The sequence below is a fragment of the Triturus cristatus genome, chromosome 1_1 (assembly GCF_964204655.1).
Source record: "Triturus cristatus chromosome 1_1, aTriCri1.1, whole genome shotgun sequence".
Taxonomy (NCBI): Eukaryota; Metazoa; Chordata; class Amphibia; order Caudata; family Salamandridae; genus Triturus; species Triturus cristatus.
This window is the reverse complement of record NC_140579.1, coordinates 832,508,578-832,524,667: the sequence shown is the minus strand read 5'-3', so window position 1 is coordinate 832,524,667 and position 16,090 is coordinate 832,508,578. Positions and strand designations below refer to the sequence as shown.

Sequence of the window (16,090 nt, the reverse complement as noted above, 5' to 3'; positions counted from 1 at the left end):
TATTAGTCTCCATAGATGCAAGTGTCCCTCTTATTGCCTTTAAGACACCCGCCTGTCTGGCAATACATTTACCTCTAATTACTACTTTAAAAGCCTCCCATAGTGAGGCTTCGGTATGCACCGAACCCGTATTCAGATCAAAGTAGTCAATGAGATCGGACCTAATTTCTTCTTTGAAGGCGTCGTCTAGGAGAGCCTGAGGTGGGAGACGCCTGGCAAAAACCCTCTTTGGTAAGTCGGGGAGTGCCAGCTGCAACACGCACGGGGAGTGGTCCGAAAGTGACCTGGGCATGTGCACAACATCCATAGACCAAGTAGCGACATCCCTGGATACCAACCAGTAATCCAGACGTGACCATGAATTGTGGTGATCAGAAATGCAGGTGCCCTCCCTCAGCTGGGGATGCCATTCGCGCCATATGTCAATAAGATCCCCATCGGCCACTATCGCCCCTAACGCGGCGCTAGCCGCCTGGTGCAAGGTGCGGGCAGCTCCCTTCCTATCAAGTGTATCATCTAGGATAGCATTAAAGTCTCCTCCCCACAACACAGTCGAACAGCCAGCTGCTCTAACCTTAGACCAAATGTTATGATAAAAAAACAGAGAGTCGATGTTGGGACCATATATAGCCACAATTGTCACAAGCACACCACATATAAGTCCCTGCACCAAAACATACCGGCCTTCAGGGTCGCTCTGTGTATACCTCTCCCTCCAGTCTAGTCCCTCCTTAATCAGCACAGCCACCCCCGTGCATAGTTAGAATATACCAAAGAAAATACATGTACCCATCGGTTGTGACGGAGTCTCTGTGAAGGTGTCACATTCAGGTGTGTTTCTTGCAGTATGCATATGTCTATGTTGTGGCCAGATAAATAGGCATGAACCAGTCTTGATTTCCTACCATCATTGAGCCCACGAACATTCCAAGTGAGGCAATTTAGAGTGTTAACAGACATTGACCAAGTTTACTATTCCAGTTGTCATGCATATATCCACGGCGTGATACTTCAAACAGCTGTAATAAAGTTTTGCCCATATCGTACCTCCACTGGCATGAAACAATAACATAAACCCTACCCCCTTCCCTCCACCCACACCAACCCCCAAACAGGTTGTAGCAAACCCCCCCTAAAATAACCAAAACATGCAATCCACACCATAAAGATCGGGATCCTTCCCATGAGGGCGCAGCAATACTGGCGTACTTCCTTGTTTACGCAAGGTGGCCGGGAATACTGCGGGTGAGGCTACTCGCACAAAACCACTAATACACTGCATAACCTGAAATGATGTGGAGAAAGCTGCAGGACAATTGTCAGTATCTCTCACAGCAATGCACAAGTCTCCCATTTGAACAATCCGATCGGCCAGAGAACGGAGCATGTTATAACCATATCAGTCATTGTCACTTAAGTTAGCTTCCGCCCTCCCATCATCTTCGCGATGCCCCTTCTTCTGTTTCCCACCAACGTCTTAAGCAAATTTTAGTGCAGATTTCGCATCCGTGAAAAAGTGGGACGTCCCATCGACTGATACGTCCCATCGACTGATACCTTTAGCTTTGCTGGGTACAGCAGTGAGTATTTGATTTGCACCTGTAAGAGAATCCTCTTTGCTTGAATAAATTCACGTTGCGCCGCTTGCACCACCGGGGTGAAATCTGGGCAGAAGGAGATGGCGTTCCCTTTGTGTGTAACCTTGCCTTTCTCCCTTGCCTTCCGGAGGATGAGGTCTCTGTCCTGATAATTTAGTAGATTTGCTATGATGGGTCTGGGCGGGGCACCAACAGGAGACCTCTGTCCCAGCGACCTGTGGGCTCTCTCCACCACAAAGACTGGGGAGGGGTGAGGATCGAACAGTTCGTGCAGCAGCTCCGTTACGTAGGTCTCCATTATAGAGATGGCCGTCGTCTCCGGAATTCCCGTGATGCGAAGGTTACTGCGTCGCGACCTCGCCTCTAAGTCTTCGTTTTTAGCTCTGATGACCCCCAGCAGTTTATCCATGTGAAGTAGCTGTTCCTTCGTCTCAACTTGGAATTCATGATATTCCGTGTGTTGGTTTTCCAGGGCATCCAGGCGAGTCTTGTGCGTCGATACCTGCGACCTGACTGAATCTAACTGCTCAGTTAAATTATCTAGCTTGGTGTCTATGGTACGAAGACTTGATCTCATCTCTAACATGAGGGATCTCAGATCTCCCCCGTGGTCCTCCGTTTGTGAGTCATGAGGACCCACCGCATGAGGGTCATGATCCAAGTCGGTATGGCGGGAGGCCCGCTTGTTGTCAAAATTCAATTTCGGCTGGTTGGCGTCGTGTTTGCCCATGATTGTGTCGCCGCTGCGGACTGAGCCAGGAGGTCCAAACCAGAATCACCCTGTCGGCGCCACAGGCAACCGCCCGGCCCCTGTGTCGCACCCAAGACGCTCCAGCAATGCTTGAAATCACCTCAGCCTGCTCCTTGCACCGCTAGGCCTCCAAAGCCGCCCCATGCGCATCCCCCGCTCCACCTTCAGGATCAGTCAGCCCAGAGCAGCACAGGCAAGCAGTCAGGCTTCCACAGCAAAGTCTCACAGCCGCAGCAGGCCAGCGTCGCTCCCAAAATCTCCGCAATGTCCACCAAGTCTGCAGGCTCCCCACACACGACACTGGTAAGTCCAGCAGCACATCGGGCATCGCCCACAGTTCCTCTTGATCGCTCCCCTGCACCACACGGACCCGATGCCCCAGAAAATTCCAGCAACTTGGAAGGCAGCACAGGTCATGCCGATTCAAAAAAAAGAGGCCAACTTGGCCCTGCCAACAACTTTCGGTTCATTCGAGTCTTGCACTTTGGTGTTGGACAAGGTAGTGCCCCGGGGCTCCTGCCTCAGCCCCTTGGTGTTTAACATATATGTTGTATCCCTCACCAAGACAGCAAAAGCATTTGGCTATGAAATAATATTTTACGCAGACGATACACAACTTTTAATCTCCTTTGATGAAGATCTGACCAAAGCAAAAGTAAACTTTTCTGCTGAAATGACAGCAATCGCTACCTGGATGATGGAGAATTGTCTCCAGCTGAACACTGGTAAAACTGAGATTATGCTGTTCGGCAAGACTCAACAGTTATGGACCTCCGCTTGGTGGCCTTCTGTACTAAGCACAGCACCTATGCCCAAACATATGGTCAATAATCTGGCTTAACCAACCCTTCTATGAAAGATCAGGTTCTATCCATTACAGGCTCAACTGTTTTCAAACTATACACTTGTTGAAAAGAGCCTTTCCACTTCTCCCACTTCCAGCACGTAAAACGGTGGTTCAGGCCCTTTTTGTTAGCCAATTGGACTATGAAAACGCCCTACTGGCCTTGGCTGAGATGCTGCTTTCAAAACTACAAGTTGTGCAGAATACTGCAGCTCGTGCCATCTGTAATCTTCCACCCAGAGCTGCCTCTGCTCCCCTCTTGTTTTCATTTCACTGGTTAACAGTCCGGAAGAGAATTGTTTAAATATGTGTTGCCTTACCCACAAAGCCCTGACAAGAAAGGGTCCCAGCTGCTTAGCCTCGAAGCTAACTTACTATCATCCTTCCAGACTCCTTAGATATAGTGATAAGGCTCTCTTATTGGTTCCACAAGTCAAAAAGTCCTGATCAGGGGGCAGGTCAATCTCTGGTTGCAAAAGCTAATAATCTAGGGGTTATCATTGATAACAAGCTATCGTACTCAGAGCAAACTAACTCTATTGTTTCTGGTTCTTTTTATTTAATTAAAAAACTGAAGAAGGTCCTTCCTTACATTCCCATTGATTCCAGGAGGACTGTTGTGACTGCACTTGTACAATCAAAGCTGGACTGCTGTAATTGGTTGTACCAGAATATGCAAAAACACCTAAAAACTTTGCAGATGATACAAAAAGCAGCTTCAAGACACGAGTCCGTTTCTAAGGGAATCCGAAAACTCCATTGGCTTCCTGTAGCGAGCCGTGTCAAGTTTAAGACACTATGTCTAGCTTAAAAAGCCTTGAAAAATATGGGAGCTACATTTGTAAACATTTGCTCTACTGACGCTAGACTCATGATGGTTCCTATGTTTCGCACTTCCAGTTGGGGGGGCAGAAGCCTTAGCTACGGAACAGCTCAATTATGGAACACGCTCCCAATGCATATTAGGTTAGCAATATCTTAAAACCTGGCTGTTCCAGAATTAGATCACGATCCCCTTGGGCTTACATTTAGCTTCAGCGCCAAGACATCTCCGGGTATTCGCGCGCTCAATAAGTTAAATTAATAGAACATCATACCTAGCCCCTTTATATTTGAACGTTTTACCTCTCCACATGCTTGGATCACCTTCATTATAGGAAAACACTTAAGACTACACTGTTTTAATTCTACTACCTTTGCTTGCCTCTGAACTGTTATTGCGGCGAGATACCACTCCCGGGGTGATTTGTGTGCATTACAAATTAAAATAACACCCCTCCTGACCACTGTATCTAACTCTAGGTCTCAAGTTCCTAACTAAAGCGGTACTCCTGGTACATACTTAGGCCAAATCTGTTTGTAGGTTTAGACCTAAAAAAAAATACTGTAAACAAAAAACGAATTTTGTTACTAGAGAATGAAGGAGTTAATATACTACAGCATCAGGCTTTCTGTGGTGCTTGGGACAGGTAGAGTTTCAATGAAAAGAGTGCCTTTGTCTAAAGTGAAGGCCAAAAAAGAGTCAAAAACACACTGGAGAATATCTCTTGTGTAAATCAGCGAGAACGTGCAAGTTTGCATCATCATGTAGGTTATCTAACCACACCAACAAAAGCCAACATGGCTGAATAACAAACAAGCATTTACAATGCAATGGTCTCGGCATTGTTAAAGTTAGAGCTATTGGCATTGCTCATGACATTATTTTTGTTTATGTTTTTGTTTTTAAAACATTTAAAGAAACAGCATTGTTATTTACAATGTCAATAGCAAGTCAAGTCAAGTCAAAAAAGTCTTTATTGCGAATATTTCATCATAAAAGACATACTAAAACATCAGTACAAGTTAAAAACATACAGATATATGTTGTACCAGTATACATAAAATCCTATAAATGAGTTTTCACTATTAAATGTGCAAAAATTGCAATGACTTGATATGTTTAAAACTTATGTCATGACAGACTATACAATATTAAGTACAAAATAATTAGGGACTAAAACTCCGACTACGTAAGAGCCATGCCCAACTTAAATACTTGGCCACACCAATAATCACAAAACTTGAAGTATCAGAATTCAATATTCTGCTAACAATTGATGCTGTTCTAACTCCATGTTTGCGACAGACAGGGCGTAACCACAACCTTCTTGGACGAATATACTCCGGGCAAACATAGAGGAAATGATCTACAGTTTCTATCATATCTGTATTTGTATTTGTATTTGTATTTTTAACTTGTAGAGCGCCTTATCACCCCGGGGTCTCTAAGCGCTTAGCAGACGAGTGAGTACTGGCAGGAAGAAAAACCGACTAGATGTTACCCCATGCCTCTTGAAAGAGCACAGTTTTTAGCTCTTTCCTAAAAGGCAGGAGTCTGGTTTCTTTGCGCAGATTTTCAGGCAGTTGGTTCCAAGCTTTGGGCATTATGTGGGAAAATGTCCGACCACCGATGGTGGATCGTTTGATCCTAGGGCAGATCAATAGGGCGGCGTTGGCTGAGCGTAGGTTCCTGTTAGGAGCATATGGGACAAGGCGTTTTTTGATGTATTTTGGGGCTTGCCCATATAAGGCTTTCTGCGTAATGCATAGGCCCTTGAACTTGGCTCGTTGATTCACTGGCAACCAGTGTAGCTCCCGGAGGAGGGGGGTGGCCGGTGTCCTTCTTGGTTTATTATATATAAGTCTGGCCGCGTCATTCATGACGATCTGGAGTCTCTTGGTGAGTTTTTTCGGAATGCCGAAGTACATGGCATTACCATAATCCAGTCGGGCCAGAATTAAGGCTGACACTGCTCGTCTGAGAGTGTCTGCCTTTAGGATGGGAGCTAGCTTGCGCAGTTGTCTCAGGAGGCCTACACAAGTGCCCACCACCGCCGAGACCTGGGCTGACATAGTGAGATTTGTGTCGATGATTATGCCCAGGCTTTTTACTGCTGTTGCCGGTATTGGGGCGTTACCTAATTCGGATGGCCAAAGGAGGTCGCACCAAGGGCTAGATGACGTTGTGATAGGTAGAACCTCCGTCTTGTCCGGGTTGATCTTCAAAAAATTTGCCGTCATCCAGTTGACTGTAAATTTTAGAATATTTTTCAATTTTTGATCAGCCATAGGGGAATCGCCTATCTGAATGATGATCTGGGTGTCGTCGGCATAATTATATATGTTGCAGTCCATCTGATTCAGAGATGAAATGAGGGGCTGCAGATATGTGTTAAACATCAAGGGGGACAAGGCAGAGCCCTGCGGGACGCCGCATATGATTTTAGCAGCCTCTGACACCATGTCATCCAGTTGTACTTTCTGAACCCGTCCACCAAGGAACGAGGTCAGCCAGGCGTGGGCCGTGCCCTTGATGCCAAACTCCCCCAACCGCGACAAAAGAAGGTCATGATTGACCGTATCGAATGCCGCGGAGAGGTCGAGTAGCACCAGGGCACAGGGATCTTTATTATCTGTTTTAAGACGTAGGTCATCAAGTACTGATAACATGACTAGTTCCGTGCTGTTGTGGGCTCTAAACCCTGCTTGGTTGGGTTCGAGTAGTGCGTTACTCTCCAGGTGGTGCGAGAGGGCGGACAGCACATGATGTTCCAGTATTTTTGCTAAAAAAGGCAATTGAGATATGGGCCTGTAATTCTTTAAAATCTTGGAATCGGCACCAGCCTTTTTTAGCAGGGGGATCAGTCTCGCTTCTTTGAGAGTAGATGGGACTAGTCCCGAGGTAAGGGAACTATTTAGGAGCGATAAAATGTCCTCCTCAAGGCCTGGCCATGCTTGTTTAAATATCTGCGGGGGGCAAGGGTCCGCTGGGGAGCCTGATTTAATATTTAATATCCTCACAATGGGTACATTTATCATTACCCGGGGTAGACCAACTTTTAGTGAAGGAACGTAGTGGTAGGGTGCCTAGTCTAAATTGATGGTAGAGTTTCCTGTCCTGCAGTTTTGTGATTGTATCCCAATAATCCTCAAGATAAGGGACATCCTTGTTGGTCAAGTACAGTATGGTCAGAGGACCTCCGGTCATAGAGGCAAAACGCTTGTCTTTGACCCACTGCCAGTATCTGTCCCTAAAGATCTTTTTCTGAGGAAAAACAGCCAACTCGGGATTAGACCACAACTCACCCATTCCCATATCAGTCAGAATAGCTTTAATTTCAAACAACCAACTGATTCTGTGGGAACCCCCAAGGTTTTTAACTTCTATCAAAGCGTTAGCGTAAGAGGACAGCTCAGGTGTGGTCCACAGGCGTCGCCAAAACGCCAGTGGCCTAAACCGCACCATGTACTCAATAGGGTGACAACCCGAATCAAATAGAAGGGGTATGCGTGGAGAAGATTGTGGTAATCCTATTGCAGACCTGAGAAATGTATTTTGAGCCACTCTCAGGGAATTCAAATTACCAAACCCCCAAAGTTCAGCACCATACATGACCGCTGGAAGGATTTTGGACCCATAGATTTTAATCAGGGGAGCCATAGGTTTGGTTAGCGAAAGCCTATGTTCCCTAAGCAATGCTCCACCCAATTGAATATGTTTAAGGGTATAGTGGTCAATCTGGGGCTTCCAACTAAGGTTGTCAGAGAAAGTGACCCCCAGGTAGGTGAATGTAGAAGTCTGTTCCAATGTTGCTCCTCCCATTTCGACCCTGGCCCTAACCGGTCTAGCACCACGTAAGACCATGAATTTGGTCTTCCCCACATTGACCTCAAGCTCATGTTCGCGGCAGAACAACTCAAAGCGGGTCAGTGCTAGCTGGAGCCCCTGACGCGTTTTAGAAATTAGGAGGGTATCGTCCGCGAACATGAGCAGGGGAACCTTCATACCAGCCAATGTGGGCGCATCAGTCGGAAAATCTGAGAAATAGTCAATTACCCCATTAATAAACAGGCAAAAGAGGATAGGGGCCAAGACACAGCCTTGTCTTACCCCCTTGGACACCTCAAATCTAGACGAAACCTCCCCTGGTTTCCCCCAGCGAACCTGGGCATAAGTGGAATCATGTAATCTAATCAACAGCCTCAATAAACCAGTTGGCATGGACAAGGCCCGAAGAACTTCCCAGAGTTTGAATCTTGGGACAGAGTCAAATGCAGACTTAAGGTCCACAAAGGCGGCATAAAGCATGCCACCCCCAAGAAATACTTCCTTCCAGTATAATAAGGTAAACCTAAAAGCCTGGTCAATGGTTCCAACATGTGAACGAAAGCCTGCCTGTAGTGGGGTTAAGATATTAATCTCAGAAATCCAATTCTGGATGCGGCCCAATAAAAGGCGAGCAATAAGTTTTTGGGCAGCATCTATGAGGCTGATTGGGCGGTAATTGGCCGGGGCAGAGCGATCACCTTTCTTATAGATCGGCAATATCTCTGCCCCAAACCAAGTATCCGGAATCAGCTCACCGCCAGCCAGGGCGTTAGCAAGAATGGTCAGATAGGGAGTCCAGAGGTCCAGGTCCTGCTTAAAAAGATCAGCAGGAATGCAATCGGGACCCGGGGCTTTACCACTTGGAAGAGATTTCAAAATTGCCTTCACCTCACTTGGGGCAAACCGTAACTCTTCCATATCAGCATCAGACCACAAAACTCTATCTGGACTCTCACCAGACTTAAACTGGCTTTCAAAAAAGGAAACCCACTGAGCAGGTTCGACATGATTTGCCGGAATCATATCCTGTGGGTTCTTACCCCATTTAAGAAGGGACCAAAATTGGCACATACTCCTACCCTCACAAGCCTCATATAACTCCCTCCACCGATTTTCGTCCCAGTTCTTCTTGGCTTTTATTTGGGCAAGTTTATAAGCGGATCTACAGCTCCTAATGCTTTCTGGTATCCTGGATTTAATAGCTAGTGAAAGGGCTTTACGAGATTCTTTACAGCTTATATCAAACCAAGAGTTATCTCCCAAGGATTTATATTTGCTATTAACAGGGATGCTCTTGATAAAAAAAGATTTAAGACCTGCAAATAAGTCTCTGTGAATATCCGGTATACTACACTTAACCCCATCGTCGGTCTCGCAACTAGTCAATTTATCCATAGCTATATTAACCAAATTCCTAATGGCTTCCTGTACGAAGGCATTAGAAGCAATCTTGGGCCAGCGAACCCTTCTCTGATCATTAGATAAGATGGCATGCGCTTGCACAACACAACCATCATCAATTGGCGGGCCGTTAAAACTGCTATCTGATAGGAGCAGCGTCAGGGGATTGTGGTCACTTTCTATCCTGTCGGACACCACCATATCGATAACAGCCGGCCACAACTCACAGTTAACCAGAATATAATCTATTCTGCTACCATTCCTGCCATTATTAAAGGTCAACGTCCCGGACCTATCTGATGTCGTTCTGCCGTTGTCAGCCCGCAGACCCTTTTCAAGACAAAGACCCTTCATGTATAATGCTGCTTGGGTCCATTTCCTGATTGGGCTTAGTTCCAACTGAGGAATTCCCCACACAGAATCCTCAGCCTCAGACAGTTTCCCATCCTCATCACCCAGAGGCTCAAAACATGTGTTAAAATCACCTGCCACCACCCTATGGCCATCACTAGACACTGTGCAGAGTAAATGGTCTAAAAGATGGACTGTGGGGGAACATTTGCCACCCGGGAGACCTCTCACGTAGATGTTTATAATAAGAATATTAAGGCCCCTTGTGGAAGTAATCCTGGTAACTAAAATATCAGGGTTGTCAATCGGGACTTCCACAACTGTGATGCCCTCACATTGACGAATCCAAGTGGTCAAACCACCCACCGGTCTACCTCTGGGACCCTTAATGGCCGGTTTGAAAAAGTTCAGATACCCTACACGAAGTAGGGGGACTAACGACCAGGTCTCCTGAAAGCACCAGATATCTGCCTGGTCGACAAAAACCAACCAATCAGGAACTGCAAGTCTAGAAGTTAGACCTGCTATGTTCCAGGAGGAGATGTTAACATTATAAGAATCACTTCTTTTGTGCACTATCTGGTTCGCCACGTTAGGGTGGGAAGTAGAGCAGACATTGGGTAGGCCAGATAAAACTAAATCTTCTCCATGGACCAATGGAAGTGATTGGCCAGGAGGCGCCCGACTAGAGGGTTCTGTGACCTCTGTTGACTCAGTCCCGGAATGGACGCTAACAACCCTCAGTCAGTCATTATCCTCCAAGGAGGAAAAGGCAGTGAAACGGTTATGTAACGGAATAGAATTAAGAGGCTGCAGACCCTGCTGGGAAGCAAAATGTGAAGCACGAAACTGTCTAGTATGCGCGTCCCTTGCTGGTCTATAAAAGTAACCAAGGGGCAGGATCATGATCTCGTTAGGATTAGGAGCAAGTTGGGAGGCCCTCTCCAAAATTTGTTCAACCAGTAGAGGGGTCCTAAAACTCAAAACCACACAGTCCCCTACCAAGGATTTGTGAGAGTGGCCAACCCATTTTACCCTGCCTAACCATTTTGAATTCATTAAACAGCCTTTTACGTGCCCCTAGTTTATTCCCAAGATAGTAAAGGGCTTTATTTTTGAGATTAGACCAGTGCTCCCTTGTCTCTGCTGATAGTAATGGAACATTGGCTAAAATAACTGTATAGGGAGTTGCTTCCGGGGGGAGGTGTAAATTTATTAACACATCAGGGTCCACTGATGCCTGGGCAGCAGGGCCTTGAGTAGAACGCCTTAGCTGGTGATCGGTCAAAGGTCTATCAACAATAGTATGGGGGGCCATGGGCTGATTAGAATTAGCTCTATTAACTGTGTGGTCAGAGGAGTTAACAACTTGGGTTCTTAAAGCAAGAGGACCTTCAGAAACCCCTCTGCTTGTGTTGCTGGCCACAACATTCGAATTAGGTTCAAGTGAGGTTACTGCAGACGGGGTTTTACTTGCCAAAGATGCTTCAATACAATTTAGCCTTGAAACCACAGAATCTAGCTTGTCCAAAACAGGTTGGATAAGTGAGACTAGCTGTTCCTTAAAAAGTGTATTTAAAAGCTTGAAGCTCTACTGGGTCATAGGTTGCAAGGGGGGAATATTAGCTGAGACAGAAGGAGTCCCACAAGAATGGGCTCCTCTAATACCAAGGGGTGCCTTAGCTGCGCTTGACTTACTTGGGGCTCTACCTTTCCTTTTCTTGCAGGGCGGTTCTCTAGTTTTAGGGTCGGTAGCTCTTTGTTTGGCCCTAGTTGTTACCATAGCGGGACTGGGGAGGCTACTTACGGGTGGCAAGGGGTCAATAATCCCAGCCCTAGGTATTAGACATGCATTATCCTCCAGAATACAGTTACCAGTCCCGGTATTCATAGGGATGTCCTGTTCATCCACATGCTGTGCAGGAGGTAGCGCCGAGACTGGTTCTAGGGATAGTCTTCTCTCTACTGCTAGAATCTTATGATTTATTACTGACTCAGCCCTAGTAAGATAGTCATCAAGAGTCCCCACCAGCCTAGCCTCAGCTTTTCTCTTACTCATGATACTAGTAGCTTGATGCTTATAGCACTTAAGCTGCAATAAGCATAACAGAACCCACAGAACCCAATGAGGGAACACAAAAACAAAAGAACAGAGCCCACTTTTTGTTACTTAACTGCAAGCAACCCAGCAACATAAACACAAAATGCCAATCAGGAACCAAGGGAATAGGCCCAGCCCGGCCTCAACCGGCCACTGACGGAGCAGGTAAGCGGCTTAAATAACGCCCCGGCGCTGCCTGATGTCGAGTACGGCAGGCGCCGGGCGCTGTGTGAACTGGGGGGATGTAGTTATCCCAAGCCGTTCACCTCACGGCAGCAGTGTCAACAGTGAAGGCCAGGGCAGGTGGAAAATGCCCCCAACGCAGGCCATTCCCCTCACGGCAGTCCCAGACGAAAGGAAAGTGGCAAAAGTCCTGTAGGCGCGTCCCGTTAAACAACCAAAAATACAGTTTTTTGACGCTATAGAATGTGCCACAAGTAATGTCTCGCACAAGCAGATACTGAAGTCCGCTTAATGTCTCGCACAAGCAGGTACTGAAACCGCTCCTGCCTCGGAGCTATTTACCCGCCAAAATAAAGCCCAAGCAACAAATGTATACACAGGAGGCCCTCGCGGGGCTCTGCTTCAGTCACGGAGCTCTTACCGCACAAGTTGCCCCAAGGAAGCGCCGGCTGGATTACCACCCGGCCGGGACGAAACCTCCGGACAGCCTCGGTTTAGGCTAAGTTCAGGATGATGGTGCTGGCGCCGACCGCGCCTCTCCGGGCCGAGGATGGGAGCGAGCCTGATGCAACGGACGGGAACAGCTGGACTATACCGTCTCCGAAGTACAAGATGCTTCCAGGGGAAAGGCCAGGAACTCCTTGCTGACGACGTTACCAGGAACAACTTGAAAACCTGCCGGGCTCCCCGCTTCTCCCGCCTGCTCATGTGGGTCCGGGCCCCAGGCTGTTATCCGCGGGTTGGGCTCTCGCTGCTGACGGTATCGGAATTCAAGATAGAGTTCCTGCTGCTGTCCAGCAGAGGGCGCTGCAGGTACGTCAATCTCCACCAGTGTATAAAAATACCAATAGGTGTGGTAAGCATACGATCACTGGATTTTGGCATATGCCTGCCTCAGGCTTAGTATGCTGGTATGATGCTGCAGGGTAGAATACTGCAATGTCAATAGCTTAATCACTCTCAAATTCGAGACCTATTGCATTTGCACACACACAGAGCCACACACAAAGCCACCCACACACACAGAGCCACCCACAGAGCCACTCACATAGAGCAACCCACACACAAATAGAGCAACCCACATACACCCAAATACAGGAGCGAGGACTGAAGGTCCCTTCGTTCTAGGTGAAGGAGACATTAATTTTAGAGATTGGTTTCTCAATCCCACGAAGCAGCAAACTCCTTTTAGGGAAGATGCCTCAACTGGTAACCTGCTCAATCCCTAATGCTGAACATCTACCTACTAGGTAACCTATGGTGGACACCTCAGCTGTAACAAACTACATAAACAGGCATATATTTTTCCTGTGTGTAGATTTAGGCATTTTGGGAATTCACAAATTTTACTCAACACCTCCATCAGTCGCTGGTTTCCAGGTGTTCTGCCGTAAACTGTGAATCTGCAACTTTGCTGACGTAGGGGCTTTTCGGCATGTCCAGTTGTACCGAATGGGAAACCCTCGTGGAGAAATACAACCATCCTTGTTCAATTTTAATTCTTATCACCAAGGATAAATATTTTTATATTTAAGGTAGGTTTGTAATCTGTATCCTTAAACTTTGGAGTTTGTGAGGGGTTCAACCCGTCCAGGGTATCCATGCAATGAAAAGCCCACTTCCATCCCCCCAGAAGGATTTACCCATGCAGTGATATTACACACGTGTGAATGGACTACATATGCTAGGCCCCCTTTGTGAATTGCTCGAACTAGTCAAACGAGCCCTTGGTGCACGGAAGTTGAACTTGCACAGATGGCTTTGTGAATCGGTCCCCAGTGATGCTGCACTGGGAATGTCTATGGAGCCAGCGATTAACCTGAACATCTGGCATGGAGCCGGCCCCCCTGAACCGACGTAGGGCTCCCCAGCTGAAACCCATCCTCTCTCACACCCGCTGCCCCGCCCTGTGCATAGACATGGACGGAGGAGGCTCTCACAGGCCACCGTAGATTATCACACAAACAGGTCAGTTCCCAGAAGGAGAAAGGCCTCATTCACACACCGAGTTTATTCCCCCGCTGAAACAACTGTAATTAATTAGAATCGAGAAAGCCAGGCCCAACAGCCAGAGAGGCTGGGATTGGGGGATAATTACATACATCAGAGAATTGTGAGGTGGGGGCGGAAGTCTGCCCCCAGGGGTCGCGAGGTCCTCACATGATGGTCAGTTTGACTTGCAGATGGCTATGTCCCCCGTGATGAAGTGGTGAACCCTTAATGTGACCTGCAGTTAACCGGAAGGGGCAATTTCTCCTAAAGAAGCCATCACAGAGTTCACCAATAAAAACTCTCTCGCATTTCCTTGTGGTTAAAAAGTCGTTTTATGTGAATGCCAGAGGCCGGCGTGTGTCCTGTATTTATGGATGTGATGTTGTAGTTTATTGGCCACAAACAAGGCCAGGGAGTTTTACATGGAAGACTGCGTCAGTGAACCATAACATTATATATTAAGCTAGGATATATAACTGCAGAGATTCCCCCCAGGTGGTGGGTCTTGGGGTGGCAGAGGAATGTCTCAAATCACTCACCCTCTGTCGGAAGGGGCCCCTAACAGGGCTACTGCAATCGTGACACTCTGCGTCTGCAGTGTTTTCCGCATAGTTCTGGCTTTGCCACACTTGCCGCAGTATCCATATTCTCCAGAGTAATTTGCAGTTTGTGAAAAAGAGATTGTTTCTAGCTGAAACGTATCAAAAGTTAGCAAAAACACTGCCGTACAATAGTGAGCCGTTTGCATCAGTTATGAAGTCAGCATCCAGGTGCTGTTTGCCGCATATATTTGTTAAGCAGATACGGAGGTGAAACCTTTGCACAGACAACGTTAACATAAGAGAAAATAGTGAAGCAATACTGCCACAAAATGTGCTGCGTTCTGCGCCATAATTTGCTCTTTCTTACAGCAGAAAATCTCCAATTTTGTTGCATTATTTGATCCTCTCTTGCCGCATAATTCCAATGCACTGCCACTAGGCAGCAGAGGAACAAAAAGCAGACATAAGATACAAAAGTTATTAAGATAATAAACACATAAATCAAAACAAAAAGACCGGAAAACTATGTTTTGTGATATTTACTTTATGGACGCTCTGAATGTATAAAGGAGTGACACTGAGTGGAACATTGAAAAATCCAACCTGTCAATCAGGAAATATTTCCCTTTGTGATTCAGACCGCATACATATATCAAATCCTCACGTTAAGTTGGCTTCTAAGTGCTGCTGTCAAAGGGCCACACACACGGCTGGCCGGGGGCCGAGGTCCGGGGTCCAAGCTCTGGCCGGCTCACGGGGCTGGATGCTGAGATGCCCACCCCCCACCCGTCAGATACTGGTCATGCCCGTGGCGCGAGGTCCAGCCGCCTGGCACTGCCCTGGTGAAGTCTGCCAGGCCAGCTCGCGCTGGTGCTGACACATGTGCCCACACTCTGAGCAGATGCCACCCTTTAATTGACAGCAAACGGGCTTCGCCTTCGCGAATTGCAAAATAATGCGAGAGGCTCCATTAATTGGACAGTGACGGATCATAAAAAATCCCCTCTCAGATTTCCTCCACTAATTAGCAGAGACGGCTCTGTGTCTGGCTGGTGACTCTCTCAGCAGGAAGTGTCTTCAGAACAAAGCGCGCGCGAGGCGCAGTGACATGAAGTCACTACCAGCTCGTGACGGGTAAAGCGAGCCTTTGCACAAAAGCAATTAGGTGCACGTGAACAATCTGATACACAGATGGAAATGTGCAACTCTGTCTGCCAGGGCACCCAGCTACCAGTGCCTGTGGTCTAGCCTGAGAGGGAGGGGCGTGCAAATGGCAAAACATTTTTTTTTGCAAAATTTAGTCAAATTTGGCAGAAATTACTTGAAACTGTGAAATGTATTCAAATTCACTTACCACTAAATCCTCAAAACGTTCGAAAGACTAAGGGTAAACTCAACACAAGGAAATGTCAACACACCCCAAACAAACCACGAATGTGTGCAACACCGCCGCCTTTCTCCGAGGTCAAGCAGAAATGCCTCGGAGAAACGCAGCGGCGTTTTCGGATTCGGGGGCGTGTTTTTCTTTCTCTCCTCTTGCCATTGGCTGGAATGTTTACATTCCAGAGGGGAGAAAGAATTGCAAAAAACACGCCCCCGAATCCGAAAAAGACGGGGCTTGTTTGGAGAGACAATGCTCTTCTCCAATGGCTGACCAGTATTTCAGAGGCCAGCCA

General features: G+C 47.1%; 1 protein-coding gene across 1 annotated transcript in view; it reads right to left on the bottom strand.

Moving 5' to 3' along the window:
* LOC146871148 (nuclear transcription factor Y subunit alpha) overlaps window positions 1-12,567 on the bottom strand; it is a 243,178-nt gene extending 230,611 nt beyond the window's left edge. Inside the window, exon 1 of the mRNA XM_085650326.1 lies at window positions 12,302-12,567. The gene's annotated coding sequence lies outside the window, so the exon portion shown is untranslated. The remainder of the gene's footprint in view (window positions 1-12,301) is intronic.
* Window positions 12,568-16,090: the final 3,523 nt, after the last annotated feature.